At 32.4% G+C, this 23488-nt stretch overlaps 1 pseudogene; it reads left to right on the top strand.

The window, feature by feature from the left end:
• The first annotated feature begins 157 nt into the window (after positions 1-157).
• Positions 158-15009, top strand: LOC102582523 (uncharacterized; annotated as a pseudogene).
• Positions 15010-23488: the final 8479 nt, after the last annotated feature.

Raw genomic sequence — 23488 nt, 5'->3', positions numbered from 1 at the left:
AATTTTTTTTTGCAAAAATGCTGAACAGAGCAGAGCAAGGCAGGTAAAAAATTTAACGGGTGAAGGTTTATCCACTCTGCCCTATTTACATCCTTATTAATATATAGTGTTTAAGAGTCGTCCCACTTGACTCTAGTGTCATGACCTTTGAGCTCGAACCATTTTTCGTGTGCTTCAACTAATTTCACGGGATGTTTATCAACTTCCACTATTAACAACATATACGAGGTAATTGTCCACCCAGGCTAGGACAAGTGAGAAGAAGCACTACTTTTTTTTTTTTTATCTCCATTGAAATTTGAATGAGATTTTATGGGTTTCAACCATTTCATTAACCATTAGGTCGCACATTCGGGTGCAACCCCAAATCCCCAATTGTATTTGGCTCTTTGCATTTATTAATATATGAGAATCTTGAGTTTGCATCATCTTGGAAACTCAAAATCATGCACCCAAAACAAATGGTTTTGCTTGCTTTTTATATCTGTATGTTAATATTGAAATTAACCATGGCCCAAACCATCACTAGAGGTACCAATGTCACAAAACCAGGATGCCCTAAGCAGTGTGGGAATGTAACGGTTCCGTACCCATTCGGTATTGGCTCAGGCTGTGCTTTTGATTCGGGGTTCGAAATTGACTGCAACATTTATATTAATGGTTCTCAGAAAGCCCTTATAGCAAAGTACAATATTGAAGTGTACGACATTTCGGATGCTGAATTGCGCATCTCCTGTGACTTTGGTTGGAGATGTTACGACTCCACCGGAGCTCTGCTTGATCAGGATATGGTTTCCATCAACTTTTTAGAATCAAGTCCGTATAGTTTCTCTGCTCTGAACAGGTTTACTGTAGTTGGTTGCGATGACTATGGTTCCATCTTGGGGCCTAACAACTTTGAGTATGGCTGCAATGTCAGCTGTACAAGCAAAGAGGATGTGATGAACGGAGGAGAGTGTATGGGAAAAGGCTGCTGCCAGAAACAGATTCCTAAGGGCTTGAAATACTATAACACAACCATGTCTAGCACCGGAAACCATACCGACGTTTGGTCATTTAATTCATGTGGCTATGCATTTCTGGGCGAGGCTGATCGCTTCCATTTCCGGGGCTTGCCAGATCTAGGTGATGATCTAACTGTTGATTATTTTTATGAGAGGTTAAAGGCCACTGTGCCCATTGTGCTGGACTGGGCAATCGGGGGTCTTACTTGCGCGCAAGCTCTGAAAAGAGAGGATTATGCTTGTAGAGAAAATAGCCACTGTGTTGATTCGGATACTGGTCTTGGTGGCTACCGCTGCAGCTGTAATACAGGTTATCACGGCAATCCTTATCTCAATCAAGGCTGCCAAGGTATATATAGGAACAAGTTTGACTACCTTTAAACCTTATGCTGCATATTTGATCAACTCATGTGGTTTGATATAACAGTATTCTATTTATTTGGTTTTGCCAGATATTGATGAATGTGCTGATCCAAGCACCAATTCGTGTGAAAGGATATGCATAAACATTCCGGGGAGTTATAATTGCTCTTGTCCTGATGGATATACCGATGATGGCAAAAATGATGGTCGTGGTTGTATTCCTCCCTACTCTGTATTTCCATGGATCAAGTTCTCTTTAGGTAAATATCTTGGAGAACTTTCATAACTACAAATTTTGGTATCTACGATGATTATGATCTAAGACAAAGATCAACTCAATCTTTTTTCTTTTTGAAATCCAGACTATGTTTGAATAATACAGAATGTTTTTGGAACAATAAAAGTTGAATTCCACCTAATTATTCAGGTATCGGAATCAGCTTTATCTCCCTAGTGGTTGGGATAACCTGGCTCTATTTCAGCATCAAGAAAAGAAAATTGCTTAAAGTCAAAGAGAAGTTCTTCCAACAAAATGGTGGTTTATTATTGAAACAAACGATCTCCACTAAAGAGGGTGGTGTGGAAGCAACAAGAATATTTACAGCTGAGGAGCTCAAGAAAGCTACAAACAATTATGCCAATGACAGAATTCTTGGTCGTGGCGGCAATGGGATTGTATATAGAGGTGTGCTACGTGATGCTCGCATAGTTGCCATTAAAAAATCTAGAATTGTGGACGAGAGTCAAATTGAGCAATTTATCAATGAGGTGGTCATTCTAACTCAAATCAATCATCGGAACGTGGTAAGACTCTTTGGATGTTGTTTGGAAGATGAAGTTCCTTTATTGGTTTATGAGTGTGTCTCTGAAGGAAATCTTTACGAGCACATTCACAACCAACGTGGAGAGGGTTGGTTAACTTGGCAAAACCGTTTGAGAATTGCAGCAGAGACAGCAACTGCACTTGCTTACCTTCATTCATTTGCATCCATGCCTATAATTCATAGGGATGTTAAGTCTGCCAACATATTGTTAGATAATGTTTTACACAGCTAAAGTGGCAGATTTTGGAGCATCAAGGTTAATTCCTCTGGATCAAACACATGTGGCTACATTGGTTCAAGGGACATCAGGGTATTTGGATCCTGAATATTTTCGCACAAGTCAACTGACTGACAAAAGTGATGTTTACAGCTTTGGAGTAGTTCTGGCAGAACTTTTGACAGGGTTGAAACCTGTAATTAGAGATATAAACAATGAGCAAAAGAATTTGGCTGATTATTTTGTTTCGTCCTTGAATAACAATCTCTTATTTCAAATTATTAATCGTCGTGTTCTGCAAGAAGGGAATCTTGAGCAATTTCAAAAGATGGCTGAGCTGGTGAAGAACTGTCTTAACTTGCAAGGAGAAGATAGGCCTACAATGAAGGAAGTGGCTATTGAACTTGAATGTTTGAGGAAGTTAACTGGAGTTTCTTTGTCTAATCAACATGGACAGGGAGATAATGATCAGGATGACTTATCAGATCTTTACACAGTTCCAATAGACCCCTATGGAAATACCCCCAATTCAGATAGTTCTCACATAATGCATCCTACATACATTCCAAGTTGATGTTATGTAGGCTCCTTTCCTTTTTCCTCTCATTTTAGATTTTTCTTTAAGATACAGTGTTGGAGATTTTCGCAGATATCATATATCGTACCTTTTCATGATATGTGTCCATTTTTATTGCCAGTAAAGCTGATTAAATTGTTGAGAAAAGAGATCACCCTCCTAGCAGCAAATTTAAGGATTGTTTTAGATCACAAACTTCAAAAGTCTTCCTTTTTTTTCTTAAATATCGTGCCAAGTCAAATGGTGCCGCATAAAATGGAACGGAAGGAGTATTTAGCGAAACACTATGAGGGTAAGATGTGGTGGAGGATTCCCACTCCAACAAAGATGACTTGTAGGAATCAGAAACCTAAAATTTGGCTTTGTTGCATATGGCAATGTAGAAGTGGTCTCAGTAGTGATGTCATGTTGCATTGTATGTGATATTTTTTTTCCCTTTGTGATGTGTTTTGCAAGTCGCTTGGATTTCCTGTAAGCGATTCTACTGCTCGTGTCTCTATAAAGCATGTGAAATAATTGCACTTCTTCCATGTAATATTGTCAAGCATATAGGATATGGAATTTATTATGACTGTCTTTCAAATATTCAAAAAGAGTATCCAGAGTTTGAACAGAGTAGCTTGGGCAATTCTTCCTTATCCAAATATTTGTGCCTCTAGTATTGCCTAGATAACGTTTTACCCAGTTATGTCCATAACATATTTGTTTAATGAATATAAGAAAGTATTGATTATATTCCGTGGGTATTTAGAGGATGTTTTTCTTTTTGGTTTTTGTGTTTCTCATATACAGATAACAGATCATATCTCTACGCCGCTGAAATAATAAATATTGTATACAGACAGCAATTCCTCTGTTTGATGATTCTGAATTTCAAAAACAAAGTGCTTAAAACACTAAGTAGACTGGAATTAGGATTACAGACTAAAACGTTGTTAAATTTCTTTGGTTGTTTATGGACATTTTATCTTTAATATACAGGAGAGGCTGTTAATTTGCTGCTCTAACTATGGTGAGTTTTTGCAAATATAGACTTTACATACTTTGGATTATCACATTTTCGGCCTATGTGTAACAACAGAGGCGAACCCATGATTGTAAGACGGCGGAGGCACTATTAAAGTTGAATGTGAGTTAATGAAGCAACGATACTTCATCAAAAAATATTGTCAAACAAGTATAAAATTGAGTGTGTATATAAATATAAATTAAAAAAAATCTAGCATAATTCACTCTATGATTTGATGATATTGACCCTAGTGTACACTCTAAGATTGCTAGTTCGAATCTCGCTTCAGATAGAGAAAAAGGGAAAAAGGATTTGATAAAAACTTTACATTTTGTAACAACTATCAAAACTACCTAATTCTTACTATTTTACTAAATAAGTTAACCATAATTCATAAAGGGAAAAAATTCCTCAACTTTGTTATTTAGAGCTGATATACCTTTGTTATGAAAGTGGCTCATATATACCCTTTTTGTTATACTTCTCTCGACTAGATGGGCCCACATATACCCTTTCCTCTGACTGACGGAAGTGAAAAAATTAAATTAAAATTAATTTTTTTTTAAAAAATATAATCCATACGGGGTTTATGTGATCCTCCTCACAAGTTTTTTTTTTTTTTTACTTTTTTGTTTCAATGGCTATTTAAATTTATTATTTTGATGGTCAAATTTATTATGTTTCACTAATTTTCTTGTAAAATTCATTATAGATGTCTATTTTGTTTATACAAATACAAAAACTAAATTATAATATACCCATAAAAAAATTAGTTTCAAATTATTTTCTTTACACTAAAGAATGAAAGAAAAAATAAAATAAAAATTATAAGAAACTCAAATAATGATAATAAAAAAAGTCAAAACATAATTTATGTATGAAAACAATAAAAAATATACATTGAACTTTGCTGGCCTACGTGGCACTATCTTGTGGGCCCAGTGCACGTTGACAAATTTTTCAAGGATAGTGCCACGTAGGCCGAAAAGGGGTAGAATATTATAGATAAATTAAGTTCGGGGGGGTAATAGGACCTTAGTAAAGGTTAGGTGTGTCTCTGGGATTTCGGGCATAGGCTGGGGGGGTACTTATGCATTTTCCCAACTTTGCTATTAAAGGATCATATATACCTCTAGATGATATTTTTTTAAAAAATTAAAATTAAAAAATATAAATTTAAAACTAATTTTTTCACTTCCGTTAGATGAAGGGTATATGTGAGCTCCTTTTGTAACGGTAGGGATATATGTGAACCATTTGTATAATGGTAAGGGATATATGCGCCTCTTTCATTACGCGGGGTATATCAAATGCTAAAGTTGATGAGTCTATCAAACTCTTTTCCCGTTTATAAATAAGGTATCATGACATGCTATCTTTGTGCTTCTTTTATAAATAAATGCATAAATCATACTATTACAAACTTTTTTTTTTTTATGAAGTATAAATTTATGGATCACATTTTGAGTTTTAAAAAAATAAAAATTATAAACTTAGAATTGAAATCCTAGCAGGATTTGAAGTGAAGTTGAAGATTTGTACAAATAACACTACACAAATATTAATTTTTAAATGAAATTTCAAATTTGAACTTCAATTTCAAAGCACATAGCTGATTAGAATTGCATGTGTATAGGTAATATATGGATTAATTATGAGTGAATTTATGTGTTATTTTATGTATGTCTTTTGTTATGAATGATCAGTTATTCATGTATTAGTTGTAGAACAAAACGCAACATCAAGCTCAATAATCAAAAGACAAATAACAGGGAAGAAGAAAGAGAAGAGAAAATAGTGAAACTATTTTGCAGAGAAGGAGTTGCAGGTAATTTTATTTAATACGTTGAGTGGCCTAATATAGGCTTACAGGATTTGTGGAATCATAATCCCACTAAACTACTTGCCCTAAACTCTAGGAAAACAAATATGCACTAACTACAATTAGGAAAATATCAGGAACTAATTAATAGCAAAGTGACAACTAACGGCTAGAAAATAGCTACTGCAAGACTTAGTCAAACTAAAGAAAATACATTGATGTTGTATGACTTTAACACCTCCTCCCGACATCAGCTCTAGTCTTAGCAACGCCTAGCTCCTGACGAAAACTTTCAAACTTATTGGCACATAAGCCTTTTGTGAACAAGTTTGCAATTTGTTGTTCTGTTTTAATATGCTCCAAGTTGATCTCTCCTTGTAACATTTTTTCTCTGATGAAGTGGTAATGTATTTCCACTTGCTTAGTCCTTGCATGAAAGACATAATTTTCAACTAAACTGATTGCTGATTGATTGTCACTGAACAAGGAAACTGCATAGCCAACTGGTTGCTTTAAATCCTTCATCAGCAGCATAAGCCATGTACTTTCTTGAGCTGCAACTGTTGCTGCCCAATACTCAGCTTCTGTTGTTGACAGCGACACCATTGGCTGCCCTTTGTTGCACCAAGAAACTTCTCCAGCTCCAAGCTTAAATACAAATCCAGTAGTTGAACGACGAGTATCATGATCTACTGCATAGTCAGAGTCGTAGTAACCAACCAACTTGCATTCTTCACTTCTTTTATACAGAAGACCATAACCAATTGTACTTTTCACATATCTTAGCATTCGTCGAGCAGCCTCCATATGGTGCTTCTTTGGATTGTGCATGTAGCGACTCATCTCACCAACCCTAAAAGAAATATCGGGTTGAGTTTGAGTTAAATAAATCAGACTTCCTACCAATTTCCGATACATTGTCACATCTTCTAAATCGTTTCCTTCGTGTGTGCACATTTTGACATTTGGTTCAATTGGAGTTGCAATTGGCTTGCACTCCAACATTCCAAATTTCTTCAAGAAGTATATGGAATACTTTCGCTGATGAAGAAAATTCCTCCTCGAGTACGATCAACCTTCAAACCAAGAAAATGATTAAGTTGTCCAAGTTCTTTCATATGAAATAGAACAGATAAATTTTCCTTCGTTTGAACGATTTCTTCTTCATTATCCCCAGTTACAATCAAATCATCAACATATACTAGCACTATAGCTAGCTTCCCTCCATCGACTTTGACAAACAAACTTGAATCTGCAGATGTAATTAAATAATCATTTTGAGTTAAAAATTCAGCAATTTTACCGTACCAGGTCCTTGGCGATTTCTTTAATCCATAGAGCGCCTTCCGCAACTTACAAACACATCCAGGGTGCTCTTGACTTTGGAAACCCATTGGTTGAGCCATGTAAATCTCTCAATCCAGCTCCCCATGTAAAAATGCATTTTTAACATCCATCTGCCACAAATTCCAATCTTTGCTAGCAGCAAGTGCAAGTAAGACTCGCACAGTTGTAAACTTTGCCATTGGATTGAAAGTTTCATCATAATCCAAACCATATTCTTGAGTAAATCCTCGAGCTACCAAACGAGCTTTATGCTTCTCCACCAACCCATTTGTGCGACGTTTTATTTTATAACCCATCTACATGATATAGGTTTCACATCTTTTGGCTTTGGCACAAGTTTTCAGGTTTGATTTTGCTCTAGTGCGGCGATCTCCTCTTCCAATGCTCTAGTCCTCGCTAAGTTTTGAGATGCTTCTTCAAAGCTTTCAGGTTCTTTTCCAGATTCATCCTCTATTGTTGCTGCATTGGCATATTTGGGGTTTTTTCTCTGAATCCGTTCTGACCTCTTCGCCTCGGACTGTGGAGCACTTGGTATTTCTTCTTCATTTGTTTCACTGCCTTCATATGTTGGTTGATGAACAATTGATTGCTCATAATTATGAGTTGCACCTTGTTCAACCTCGACGTCTTCACTTGATTGAAAATAAGTAATTTGCGACTTATCTTTGGATCAGCTTTGTATGGTAAAATCTCCTTTTCTGCAGACCACCATAAAGAGGTTTTATCAAATACAACATGCCTTGATGTGTAACACTTTCCAATTGAAGGGTCACAACATTTCCATCCTTTTGTTTGATCATCATAGCCTATAAAAATACATCTAACATCTTTCTTGTCCATTTTGCTACGTAACTGATCAGGTATAAAAACATAACACACACATCCAAAAACTCGCAAATAACTGACATTAGTTTTCATCGTCCACAACTTCTCAAAAGGTGAAAGAAAATTTAACCTTTGTTGAGGAAGTCTGTTGATGACATATGCTGCGGTCCTCTTTGCTTCTGCCCAAAATCTTCCTAGTATATTTTTGGCATGTAACATAGTGCGGCATATTTCTGCTAAGTGCCTATTATATCTCTCAAGCGACGCCATTTTATTGTGGTGTATAGGCACAAGTATATTGATGACGAATTCCGCATTCCTTTAGGTACTGGGAGAACTCAATTGAGTTGTATTCCCCTATGTTATCCGTTCTTAAACACCGGATTTTCTTGCCCATTTCTCCCTTAACTGTTTTCTTGAGCTCTTTAAACTTGGAAAAGGAATCAGATATTTCTTTCATAAAGAAAACCCAAACATACCTAGAGAAATCATCAATAAAGGTCACTATGTAATTCCTTCCACCAATTGATGATTGCTTGACCGGTCCAAATACATCAGAATGAACCAGTTGTTATGGTTTATCAGTTGTAAATTTGGACTCTTCAAATGGCAACTGATGAACTTTACAGTATTGGCATCCTGAACAAACGATGTATGTTCTTACTTCAAGTTGAGGAAGACCATTGATCATTGCCTTCTTCATCATCAAACTTAGCTTGGAATAACTCACGTGGCCTAATCTCATATGCCACAAATCAGCAGTCTCATTATTTCTTGTCTTTTCAACATATGCAGACTCTGTAGATATCACATAGACTGATTCTAATATATGCCCCATCATAATTGGTTTTTCTAAGTTCTTGAGATCCTAATAAATCCTCACATCATTAGGACCAAACAAAATGTAGTTTCCACATGTTGTTAATTGTGACATCGAAAGCAAATTTTTCTTCATTCCAGGAACGTGATAGACATTTTGAAGTGACATATGATCGGCACCTTGTTGAAGAGAAACTGCTATCTTACCAATATGAGCTATCGATAACCTTGAATTATTGGATGTCACAACAACTCGACTTTCTTTGTACACGGATGGATCCTGTAACTTTTGTTTATCACCTGTCATATGATTTGCACAACCCGAATCAACGATCCAGTCATTCTCATGATCAATTGATTCAGATATAGTCGATGCAAGTGCTAAATCCTCCTTTTTTTATAGCGAAAAATCTTCAGCATCCCAAACATCTTCACTTTTCTCGTTGGAATTTGAGGTAGCTGCGTTACTTTCGACGGACTGTTTCTTGAACCAACAATCTTTTTCCATATGACCCTTGTTCCCACAATTGTAACAGTCCCTTCGAATCTTCTATCGTTCTTTTGATTCTTCGAAACTCCTCTTGAGCGAAAATTTTCATCTCCCTGAAAATGTTTCTTCTTAAACCCACAAGCAGCTTGTTTGATGTTCCTGCTTTTGTTGGTGTAAATGGCTTCTTCCTCATTCTTAATCGAGAGTCCTGCCATTTGCTTCGCCATGGCTTCTTGGCCAGCAAGTAAATTTTTGAACTCAACAAGTGATGGCTGATTTGGCCATCCCTGTACAGCAACAACAAAACCTCTATATTCAGATCTCAAACCATGGATAATAATTATTTTTACCCTGGTTTCTCCAATTGGTGTTGTTGAATTTAAATTTGAAATTTCATGGCATATCCTTTTGACTTTGTGAAAGTACTGGGCAATTGTCATATTACGTTGCTTTGTTGATAATAACTCGCTCTCCAAAAGTTGTAGCCTTGCATCGTTCTTCTTTGAGAAAAGTGCAGCAAGTGTGTCCCTGCACGCTTCTTTCGGCGTTTTAGCATCACGAACATGCTCCAACACATCTTCGTCAATTGTTGTTTTGAGCGCTAACATTGCTTTGCCTGCTTTGATCTTCCACTTACGCAATGTTCCATTGGCATCCTCTGCCTCTGGTTGGGTAACTTCACTTCCATTGACGACTTTCCAAAGATCTTGGCCTTGCATATAGGACATTATACAAGTTGACCATGTATTGTAATTTTGGTTATTGAGCTTTTTGATTCCACCAACTACTTGAAGATCATTTATCGTGCTGGCGGCTCTGATACCAAATGTAGAACAAAATGCAACAGAAAGCTCAATAATCAAAAGACAAATAACAGGGAAGAAGAAAGAGAAGAGAAAACAGTGAAACTATTTTGCAGAGGAGTTGCAGGTAGTTTTATTTAATACGTTGAGTGGCCTATTATAGGCTTACAGAATTTGTGGAATCATAATTCCACTAAACTACTTGCCCTAAACTCTAGGAAAACAAATCTGCACTAACTACAACTAGGAAAATATCAGGAACTAATTAAATAACAAAGTGACAACTAACGGCTAGAAAATAGCTACTGCAAGACTTAGTCAAACTGAAGAAAATATGTTGATGTTGTATGACTTTAACATTAGTTATTTCATCTTTTATTTGGTATAAAATAATAATAGGTTCCCTCAAAATGTATACATGTAGTATTAGTTATGCATGGGAGAATCTAAATTATCAACCAAATATCGTATTAATTTTATACATCAATAACTTATTTTTTATCTACCCACCAAACATCATATATAAGTTGTACATTAACTTATTTCTTATCCAACAATCAAACGACCAGCGTTTACAAAAATATATACAGTGTCTGGTTCATATTGCAGACTATAGAAGCGTCCCCATGTTGAACCAGTCTTTTCCGGTGACCTTACAAGTTCAAATGGTTAGATTGTCGACGTCAATTGAGTTTATGTACACGCTAGAGAATAATCCTGACATAATTGCTTTTTTTCCCAGATGTACAAGTTGGATTTTTTTTTTTTCTCTCCATTTAAAGTCAATCGTAATTATTATAGACCAAAAATTAGCTTAAAAGTCAATAAGAACACAATACTTACATGAGTTGTGTGGTGCAAATATCACATTTTCCTTTGATTGAGTTTTTTTTATATGCCTTCTGAATATTCTAAATTATTAATTATTGTATTTTATATTACTTTTTACGTAGTTTCTAAATATATAAATTTTATTTCAAAAAATTTAAAGTTTCTATATCCAAATTTAAGGTCAAAGTTTGAAAATTTGAAGTGCAAAGTATTAACAAAGGAAATACTAAACTAATATAATTTATCTGTTATCTCATTGTCAGTGATGTAATTTGTTGTGAAGTCATATCCATTAAAGATTTGATTACACTTCTTTCTTATTCATTTCATTAACTATTTGAACCGAAAACTATGAGTTAAACTTAGAAGTCATAATACTATATATACCATAACTTAGAACTCATGCACCAAAACCAAATGGTTTTGCTTGCTTGTTTTTATGCGTGTGTGCTAATATTGACATTAACCATGGCCCAAACCAACGCTAATACAACTTACACCATCACTAAAGGTACCAATGTCACAAAACCAGGATGCCCTAAGCAGTGTGGGAATGTAACAGTTCCGTATCCATTCGGTATTGGTTCAGGTTGCGCATTTGATTCGGGGTTTGAGATCCACTGCAACAATTCTGAGAAACCCCTCACAGAAAACAATCTGACGGTGTATGACATCTCGGATGCTGAATTGCGCATCTCCAATGTCTTCGGTTGGAGATGTTACAACTCCACTGGAGCTGTGATCAGTGAGGATATGGTATCCAAAATTTTATTGGAATCAAGTCCGTATAGTTTCTCTGCGCTGAACAGGTTTATTGTAGTTGGTTGCGATGACTACGGTGCAATCTCGGGGCCTAACAACTTTGAGTATGGCTGCACTGTCAGCTGTACAAGCAGAGAGGATGTGATGAAAGGAGGAGAGTGTATGGGAAAAGGCTGCTGCCAGAAACAGATACCCAAGGGCTTGAAATACTATAACACAACCATGTCTAGCACACAAAACCATACCGACGTTTGGTCCTTTAATTCATGTGGCTATGCATTTCTGGGCGAGGCAGATCGCTTTCATTTCCAGGGCTTGCCAGATCTAGGTGATGATCTAACTGTTGATTATTTTTATGAGAGGTTAAAGGCCACTGTTCCCATTGTCCTGGAATGGGCCATCGGGAATCTTAGTTGTGCGCAAGCTCTGGAAAGACTAGAGGATTATGTTTGTAGAGAAAATAGCCACTGTGTTGATTCAGATACTGGTCTTGGTGGCTACCGCTGCAGCTGTAATACAGGCTATCATGGCAATCCTTATCTTAATCAAGGCTGCCAAGGTATATATAGGAACAAATTTGACACTTTTAAACCTTTATTCAAAGTAAAAACTGTTTTGTGGTTTGATATAACAGTATTCTATTTATTTGGTTTTGCCAGATATTGATGAATGTGCTGATCCAAACACCAATTCGTGTGAAAGTATATGCATAAACATCCCAGGGAGTTATAATTGCTCTTGTCCTGATGGATATACCGATGATGGCAAAAAGGATGGTCGTGGCTGTATTGCTCCCTACTGTGAATTCCCCTGGATCAACTTCTCTCTAGGTAAATATATCTTGGAAAACTTTGGTGTGTGTAATACACTCTCTTTTATTTTAAAAAATTATCACATCATACTTCACATGGACAAAACAAACTACCTTTACAAAAATTAAAAAATTATTATCCCAAAAGAATATTGTTTATAAAATAAAATGTAAAATATTTTTTTAACTTACTCCTTCACTTCCTCTTAACCCGGCCCCCCATTTTTTTTAGTTTTTTTGGTTTAAATTTCTTTTATAAAAGTATTTAACTTTTTTTACTTCATCTCTCCTCCCCCTTCAAATACTAATTTAGATATTATTTTATTTATTTTTAAAATAATTCTACCCACTCCACCTAACCCTCCGCTTCCAATTCTTTTTCTCGTTTTGTATTAAATATATACATATCAAAAATATTTTTTACTTGTCGCCGCAATACTTTTTTTAAATAATATTTATACTTATGTTATATTCGGTACACAAGTAAAAAGAAGTTCCTATAAATATAGGTACATATCTAACACAAAACGAGAATTTTTTTTTAAAATAAAAATAAATTAGAAGTGGATGGTTAAATAGGATGAGGTAGAATTTTTGGTTTGAGGGGGGGAGGGGGGCTAGGGTGAAGTATGAATTTTTTTTAAATATTTTATAAAAGAAATCTTTTTTTAAAAATAGGACGGGGAATTATTTATTTTTTTTTGGGGGGGGGGAGGGAGAGGGTGAAGGGGAGGAGGCGGTGGAGTGGAATAAGAAAAATAATTTAAATTTTATTTTTTAAGAAAATATTTTTTGGGGGATAGTAATAATTTAATCTTTAACTTTTAATGTATATTAATAGTTTATTATTCAATTTTTGTCAAGGTGAAATATTTTATCCATGTGGAATGCTATGTATCAAGATTTTTTCAAATAAAAGAGAGATTGTATTATTGATCATTGAGGTGTGTTTCTTAAACGAATAAGTGATAATTTAAGTATGGAATTTACACTCTCATTAGTTTAGATATGAAACTCAAAATAAAATTTAGGTGTGTTTTTTGACACTTTAATCTTTTTATTTAAACCAACTTTGAGATTTACATGTTTCTCTTATATGATAGTTCATCATACAGGTACCACATATGGCAAAACCGCAAAGTATTACTTTTGTTTTCCCATATTCTTTTGTATTTCTTACTACGAATTAAAAGAACTCCACATTTGCTATTTATGATGATTATGATATAAGACCAAGATCAACTCAATTATTTTTCTGAAATTCGGACTATGTTTGAATAATACAGAATGTGTTTGAAACAATAAAAGTTAAATTTTATGAATTATTCAGGTATCGGAATCGGCTTTATCTCCCTAGTGGTTGGGATATCCTGGCTCTATTTCAGCATCAAGAAAAGAAAATTGATTAAAGTCAGAGAGAAGTTCTTCCAACAAAAATGGTGGTTTATTATTGAAACAGAGAATCTCCACTAAAGAGGGTGGTGTTGAAGCAACAAGAATATTTACAGCTGAGGAGCTCAAGAAAGCTACAAACAATTATGCCAATGATAGAATTCTTGGTCGTGGTGGCAATGGGATTGTATATAGAGGTGTGCTACGTGATACTCGCATAGTTACCATTAAAAAATCTAGAATTGTGGATGAGAGTCAAATTGAGCAGTTCATCAATGAGGTGGTCATTCTAACTCAAATCAACCATCGAAACGTGGTAAGACTATTTGGATGTTGTTTGGAAGATGAAGTTCCTTCATTGGTTTATGAGTATGTCTCTGAAGGAAATCTTTACGAGCACATTCACAACCAACGTGGAGGGAGTTGGTTAACTTGGCAAAACCGTTTCAGAATTGCAGCCGAGATAGCCACTACACTTGCTTACCTTCATTCATTTTGCGTCCATGCCTATAATTCATAGGGATGTTAAGTCTGCCAACATATTGTTAGATAATGCTTACACAGCTAAAGTGGCAGATTTTTGGAGCTTCAAAGTTAATTCCTCTGGATCAAACACATTGGTTTTAGGAACATCAGGGTACTTGGATCCTGAATATTTTCAGACAATTCAACTGACGGAGAAAAGTGATGTTTATAGCTTTGGAGTAGTTCTGGCAGAACTTTTGACAGGGTTGAAACCTATAATTAGAGATAGAAACGATGAGCAAAAGAATTTGGCTGATTATTTTGTTTCATCCGTGAATAACAACCACTTATTTCAAATTCTTGATCATCATGTTTTGCAAGAAGGGAATCTTGAGCAACTCCAAAAGACAGCTGGTGAATAACTGTCTTAAATTACATAGAGAAGATAGGCCTACAATGAAGGAAGTGGCTATTGAACTTGAAGGTTTGAGGAAGTTAACTGGAATCTCTTCGTCTAATCAAAATGGACAGGGTGATAATGATCATGATGAATTTTCCAATTTTTACACAGTTCCAGTTGACTCGTACAAGAATACCCCCAATTCAGATAGTTCTTGTATATTGCATCCGACATACAGTCCAAGTTGATCTAATGTATTCCTTTCCTTTTTCCTCTCAATTTAGATTTTTCTTTTAAGATGCAGTGTTGGAGATCTTTGCAGATTATATATAGTCGACCTTTTAATGATAAGAGTTTTTTTTTTCTTTTGTTGCATATTGCATTTTGACAAAAATAAATAAATCCAATAGTCAAATCATTTGAAACAAATTTTGTTTCAAGCCAACCTTACCTCAAAATGTGAAGAGTAGAGAGTTAGATAACAGAGAAAAGCTGCAATGTAAACAGAGAATCATTGCTTATTTTATCTTTCAGTTTCCACTCTCATTAGACCAAAGTCCAAACCCAACAAAGATGACTTAAAACGCAACTAATAACATCTTAAGGATTTGGGAATCAGAACCTAAAATTTCGAATCAGGTTCTTCGGATGTCAGGATTATGTTAGCATTATTTTCACTCCATAATCATAGTAGTTGTTTGACATAGATTTCCTTCTTGATTATATCTGGTTTTCATTGCTGCTAAAGTTACAGCCTTTAACGGCAACTGTTTAGCCAATTGAAAATGCATTCACAAAATGGCTAATTTTCACCTTTGGCATCCATTTTCGGTTGTCGATAAATCCAATTAAATTACCACTAAAAATCGCAAGCTTTAACAGTAATTGTTTAGCTGCTAAATCCAATCCGAAAATGTCTAAATATGCACTTTTAACATCCATTTTTATTGCTGGTAAATCCAATTAAATTGTTGGAATCATCCTCTTAACAACAAATTTAAGGTGCATTCTATTCTAAGACATTGAAGTTTTTAGCGGCAGTTGCAATGGAAATCAACACTATATAGAAAATAGTCTTAAAAATGCACTACTTAGGGACTAGGAGAATACTCGCTTCAAGAGACCTCATACTACAAATGCCCTCTACTTCTTGACAAAGTAATCTGATCCGTTGCTACTATTTGCAGCTGTTGAGCGAGTTACCAAGGGTACGGTGGAAGAGTCTCATGTTTGGCAACGTAACCAAGCTAGACCAAAAACTTGTTTCATCATGTGTCTGACCTTACAACAGTGACTACTAATTAACCACTGATAGACTCATCAAATGGGGAATAAAGGCTGATCCATTGATTGCTGTATAGCCTGAAACTCATAATCTTCTATTTGTCCAGTGCCCAATATCTTGTCTCTGAGGTCTAGGTATGGAGGAAAATATTTTCCTAGAAAACAAGTGAATTTCTGACTTATTTTCTAATGTTTGGTATGAAAAGACGTCAGACAATTTTAGCCTAATGGACTAAAGTTTGTTCATAACTCTTTGTATAGGTTACAAAAAGGTCTTTAGAAAATGCTGCTAAAGCATTTACCGGCCATTGAATTTGTCCTTATACATGGGGTTGCTAAATCCTTTAAGGGCCATTTTAATTATTAATTAAATATTTTAATAATTAACTAAATCCAAATGTTATTAAAATATTTAATTAGTTAAATAGTAAATAGTAGAATTTCTATAATATTTTTAGTTGGTATACATGTGAGTAAATTAAATAGGAAAAAATAAATAAATGTTATCCCTTTAAATGGATACATGTATGTGTTTCATCTTCTGACCAAAGTTGGGGTATTTTTCAAACCCTTATCCCAAAGATTTACATGTGATACAATTTTTGTGTGGAAGACTAGAGAAGCTTTAATCAAGTGAAGAAAATTTCAAGACAAGAGGATTTGTGTCAAGATTACAAGGCATAATGTGATTATAGGGATGAATAACGCTTCAACTACTAGAATATCGGAGCTTGATGTATTTGTTTTTTTACTTATTTGCTGAGATTAGAACTATGATAAGAACCCTCCATTTATGTTGTTGAATGTCACTTCCGTTAGTCTTCCAAAACTTTCAACTCTTTTTTTATAGTCAAAGGTTGAATGTTTATTCTATAGCTTTGTTTCAATTTGCATTATCAATAAAAAGCAGGGAAATTTTTTTCTTAGAATTTCTCTATTTTCATTGGTAGCGGCCTTATGCTAAACTTGCTCCTATATATGATATTTTTTTTCTTTGTATTTGTAATTTCATTTTAAGAATGCATTTGATTGAAGGGTGTATTTTTTGCTACAGAAAATTAAACAAATAGAATCATAAAAATAGTGTATAAGGCATGTAAAAACAGGCAATTAATGCTTACAAGGTATTCTAATTTCAAATTATTAATAATTACATTTTTTGCACCTTAAATTTTAAATATTTGTAAAGAATTATTCTTACATGTGCTTGTGGATAAAATCTATATTTTTAGACAATTTTTATTAAAATTATCATGAGATCCAAATCCCAAAGTCAAAAAAATGATACACCAAAATGCTTAAGAAGTTGGAAGATCTTTTAACCTCTGACCAAATATTGCTCCTATTATATTTTTAACAAAGAAATGTAAAATATATTTTAACAAACATTTAATTGTAAAAATGTTAATATTGTCATTTTGTCTCTCCACTAAATTAAAATCTGATTTATTTAATAAATATTAATATTTTAATTATATAATGGCAGAATTTAAATACCAATCATTGCACTATAATTCTTTAGTTATTTCCTTCTAAAAGTTTCCTTATTTATAAATTTAAATTACTTAATTGCATTCTACTTAATGAGAAAGAGAATTTCATCTTTTACTAATTAATGTCAAACATTTTATCTTCTTGAAATGTCTATCATGTAACTATTAATTTAATTTCAACATATTTACTCTATTCTATGAGACAAGAGAGACATTTTAAGGAAGAATTTCATTATTTTTACTCTATTTTATGAGACAAGAAAGACATTTTTAAGGAAGTTAATCATAAGGTAGTGTGCCTCTATGTTTGTTTTTGCTACTTTATTTTGTCTTTTAAAACAAATATAAAATTTATATATCAAAATTATAATAAGGGGGGGACTAAATGCAAAAAAAATTCTTCTATGAGTTAACTATACACTACAAACATTTATCATTTTACTTTTCATAATTTTATTGTAAGTCAAATACTATTTTAAAAGAAATTATGTGATTTTTTAATAGTTCATATTCATCATTATGGAGTACACGTGCAACGTACGTGTCCATATACTAGTATTATTATAAGTGGAAACACCACAAATGAAAAGTTGAAATACTAAAATGCCTTTGTAGAATTAAATGACTCTATTACCATTTTCAAGGTAAAAAAAAAATCTGATTTTCCCACTTTTAGTTATCTTTTTTTCACTAATTCTTTTCATTTTATTTAATAAAAATAAAGTCCAAAAGTTCATTTAATGTGGGTAACATCTTATAAACAAAAGTTCAAAGATCACAATTGATGTTACAATCGTTTCTAAGCCAAAAATGGTGAGTCTTATTTTGAGTTTGAAACTTCTTTTTCATTTTCTCTATTAATGTTTTTAGTTCAATTCTTCGAGCTTTGTTCTTAAAATTTCTCTATTAAGAACTTGTTGTCTTTTTTCTTTTTAACTTTCATAAGAGTTTTAGGTATTTACAAATGTATATTCAATTTTGATATGAAATTGTTGGAGTATATGGGTACTACAAACATAGGTTAGAGGCTATTTGAAGGAATTGATTTTCGATCGTATGAAGGGATTGTTGTACACAAGCGCAAATACGATTAGATTTGTTATGCACATGAAATGCTTTTTTTTATATCAAATTGAAGATCACATGAGGTAAAATATTTTCATATTATGTATTGAAATTTTTATGAATATTTTATTTCTCCAAATAAATTATTTTTTATGTACAAAAAATGTGATGAACATATCTTTTGATATCTATATTTCTTGTTTAACAGTGATGATTTAATCTTGATGTCGAGCAGAGTTGTTGTATATGGATACTGTGAAGTTCATGATTATTATTTTTCTTCCATTTTGAATCTCCAGGTAATTATTTTTCTAATTTTAAGATTGCCTTTCTCTTCTTTTTTTTTCCACTTCTATTTCATTTTTGTTTTTTTGGTGAAAACATTTGAGTTCTTATACCATGAAACTTTTTTTTTCTTTTCATATTTGCCTTTTTCCATTTATCAGGTATGTTTCTTGTAAATATAGGTAGTAAGAATACTCTTTGCAATAACAAATAAATATTATTTACAAAACAATAATATGCACTCTTTATTTATCGATATATAATTTATTTCCTTTTGGATTAAGTTACCGTGAATTTTTAATTGCAAGTTTTTAGAATTAGATTTTTCCCGATTCAAGAATCTCTTAATATACTTTCTAATTAGTAATTATATGAATATTTAATACTACAGAATAGTAATTATGTAGGAATAAAAAGCTAGAGAATTTACATAATCTCAAAAATATATAATTATGAATATATGTTGTAATCAATATAATGCAGTTAGAGAACATTTTTACTATCATAAATACTACTACTAGGTATCCGTAATTGTTATTTTAATTTTAAAATTGTCTTTCTCTTCTTTTTTTTGCTCATTTCTATTTCATTTTTGTTTTTCTGGTTAAAACAGTTCAGTTCTTATACCATGAAACTTATTTTTTTTTCATATTTGCCTTTTCCCATTATATTTAATTAATAATTAGATATTAAATAATAACATATTAAATAGTTGCACCACTCATCAAAATCCGTTCCTATTCTCTTCAACCACATTAATAATCGAAGAAGATATAATTCCTCATTAAACAACCGTATAATGTCATTAGGTAAAAACCTTTTCATTTTCTCTTATTTATTTTTTATAATTAAGAATCCAAAAAGACATAATTTTACATTAAATATTATATTTCAAATCAGTTATAAGTCTTTTCACATCTCCTATTATGTAGAGGGAGTAATACTTTTATTTTATGTTTATTTATCCTTTGAAAATACTTCTATTTCATTGAACTTTTATTTGATGATTTCAAATTTTCTTATATGTAATTCATTTGTTTTTTGGTTGGTTCATAAGTATGTATATACACATATTCAAAGTTATCTTTTTTATATGCATTTATTTTTTGCACCATATAATTATTGGTTTATATTGTTTTCTTTTCTCTACCATATTGTTAATATCTCACAAATGATTGTGCTATATTTCATAATTTAAAATTTACAGATGACAGAATTAATAATTTTGAATGAGTCAAAGAAGACGAAGGATACATATTCATGTCAATTAAATATTTAAACAGTGATTATTTTTATAACAGATAAATACTAATTTTTTTGTAGGTGTACACTATGAATTTGATAATGATCTACTAACCATCCGATGGAAGACATATGTTGATCGAATTTCTCTACAACTATTACAAAACACTACTCTCCTTCGACGACAACTTATCGATATGTATGCATCTAAAAAGAAGTGGAGGCTACTATTTCTTAAAAAGAAGACGGAAACTTTAAGGCATTAAATATTTTACAACTATAATGCCGATATTGAAATTATGTGTTGTGACATATTAAAAAAAGTATTCTTAACAAGTTGAATAATTGATATATTATAAGAATTATATATTTGAAGTCGTTGTAGTATTACGTTTGAAACTCACTTGATAACAATATTTTTGTATGATGTGCCTTGCACTGATGATAATATCAGTTGACTATAATTGTTCCTTGATTCGAGCTTGTATTTTACACATCGTATACTTATATTTTAGAAGTATTTATACTAATTAGCACTGTATACACGTGCAATACTCGTGTTCGAAAACTAGTAAAGAGAAAATTTCAAAAATAGCAAAGATAATAGACATAATAAGATTTTATAGTTTTAATTTTAGTAATTGCACTCTATAGTTATAGTTCTGTTCGTTATGGAGGTTGCGATTTGTATATTTTGCTTGTCTGTTTGTATATTTCATTTGCGAATATACAAACAAAGTAAGTGCATACAAAATTTTGTATTTATATATTAGGAGTTTTGCAGAACTCCATTTGTATATTTCACTTGCCAATATAAAAACATGGTAATTTATTATGAATTATTCATAGATCGTATGCAAATAGTTAGGGTAAGCATATACAATTTGTGGATTTATACACTCAAGAATTGAATTATACAAATTCTAGATTTATATTATTAGGAAATCGAATACAAAATTTCGTAAAACTATAACCACAAATTAAAAATAATCAAAACTACAGATATATTACATAATATACACTAGATAATTGTCATTTCGCGTAATTTTCCCTATATGAACCTCACTTATCAGGAAGTGTGCATGAGTACCCATGTTGAACCAATCTTATGCCATGACATTTCAAGTACAAATGGTTAGATTTATCCATATTCAATTGTCTATCTCTAGCAAATAACATCCAAGTACTATTTTAAATTTTATTAAACAGTATAGTTATGTGCGCACAAAAATAAATTATTACGTTATGAAGTTATATGTCTTTATTGGAGTTTACCTACGAGTTTTTCTTTTTTAAATAAGAAATAAAAAATAAAAATCTTTGAGTTCTAAGATTGAGATTTTTCAAAATATCAACTTGAATTTAGGTAGTGTAATTTAACTATTTCACCTTTCTTTGATGTTTATATTTACTTATTACTATTATTTGTTTGAATCCGTCATGATGAAGCAATCAAAGGACGTATAATGATGTTATGGTTGACATTTTTGTTGTAATATGCAAAAATCTTATGGTTGATTTAAAAATTTACTAGCTAAATAATCTATAAGTAAATCATTATTTGATATTACATATATAAAAAATATGTAATGGTACGTTTGTTGTATTGTGGCATCAATGCTACGATATAATTTTGTTTTAATCCGTTCAATTCTTATTTTGAGTTCAGATATTTCTATTAGATCTTCTTGGATGTTTCTTATAAAGTTTGGAATAGTTGAAAAATATCCTTTTTGTTCACAATTATAGTATAAAGATATACCATAAGTTTGAGTTATACTTCACTCAAAACTCATCACAATCATATTATATATATACTTCAAACTAATTATAGAAGTAAACATCTACTAAATGTATATATAAATTAGCTATGTAGTTGACTTTTTATATATACACAAACTAATAATTTACAACAAACTCCTCGAAGATGAAGTTGTCCTATCACAGTCGATGTATACTTCAATTAAATTATAAAAGTATACATCAATTAACTATATTGCATATCAATTAGATATACAATCAACTTCATGTGTCGATCTTTACATATCTTAAATTAGGATAAAAATATTGTCCCTCCCACAGTTTCATCCTTATTAGTCGGTTTTTGTATACTGTCCAATTCTTACCATCTTACCGAATAAGAAAATCATAATTCATAAATAAGTAACAAAATATCGCAAGACGTCATATTAATTAAGTAATCTCATATTTTTATGTTTTGATATAAATAAATATTTGTGATTACACGTTATTATTAATTTTCAAATACACAAAATTTCACAAAGATTCAATGGTCCAATAAATCAACAATTGTATTAATTAATTATTATTCAATATAATCTTTCAAATAGTAAGAACAATCTCTTCACGTCTAGTGTGTCTCTTACAAAATTTAAAATTATGGATCTTTTTAAAAAATATATTAAAATCATATACTTGGAGTTGAAATCCTGCCCTTCAGGCTTCAATAGGATTTGAAATTTAAAATCAAAATATAAATTAATTAAAATTCAATATTTATTCAAATATCATAAATAAAGATTGATTTGAAATTAATATTTGAACTCCAAATTATATAACCAAATGCCTACTTATAAATTATTTTTCAAAGAACATAGTGGTTTACAAAAGTCTAATCTCTGATACATGTTGGCTCAATATAACAAACCTTACTCATTATGAAGCGTGCATGACCCATGCATGTTGAACCAGTCTTATCCCATCACCTTTCAAGATCAAATTGTTAGCTTTATTAATATTCAATTATCTGTCACTAGCAAAGAACATCCAATTACTATTTTAAATTTTATCATACAGTATAATTGTGTATGCACAAAAATAGATTATTATGTTATGAAAGTTATATGTCTTTGTTGGAGTTTACCTACGATTTTTCTTCTTTTTAAAAATCTTTTGAGTCCTAAGATTGAGATTTTTCAAAAGGGATAAGGCATAAGTGTCCCCTACACTATGATCGAAATTCTAGAGACACACCTTAACTAAACTAAGGTCATATTACCCCTGAACTCATTTTTTAATATAATTTTGTACACCTTTTGGCTTATGTGGCACACTCCGTGACTCCACGCAGTTCAAGCGCGCGGGAGATATTTGGATGCCACGTAAGCCAAAAAGGTGTACAAAATTACAAAAAAATGTGTTCAGGGGGGTAATAGGACCTTAGTTTAGTTAAGGTGTGTCTCTGGGATTTCGGTAATAGTCTAGGGGTACTTCCGTACTTGTACCTTTTCCCTTTCCAAAAGGGAAAATGCATATGTACCCCCCAATCTATGCCCGAAATCTCAGAGACATAATTATACTATACTAAGGTCCTATTATTCCCCCCCCCCTACCCCCC

The sequence above is a fragment of the Solanum tuberosum genome, unplaced genomic scaffold, assembly GCF_000226075.1.
Source record: "Solanum tuberosum cultivar DM 1-3 516 R44 unplaced genomic scaffold, SolTub_3.0 scf00106, whole genome shotgun sequence".
Classification (NCBI taxonomy): Eukaryota; Viridiplantae; Streptophyta; class Magnoliopsida; order Solanales; family Solanaceae; genus Solanum; species Solanum tuberosum.
Note: the sequence above shows the minus strand (reverse complement) of the source record. Positions and strands in the feature narration are given on the sequence as shown.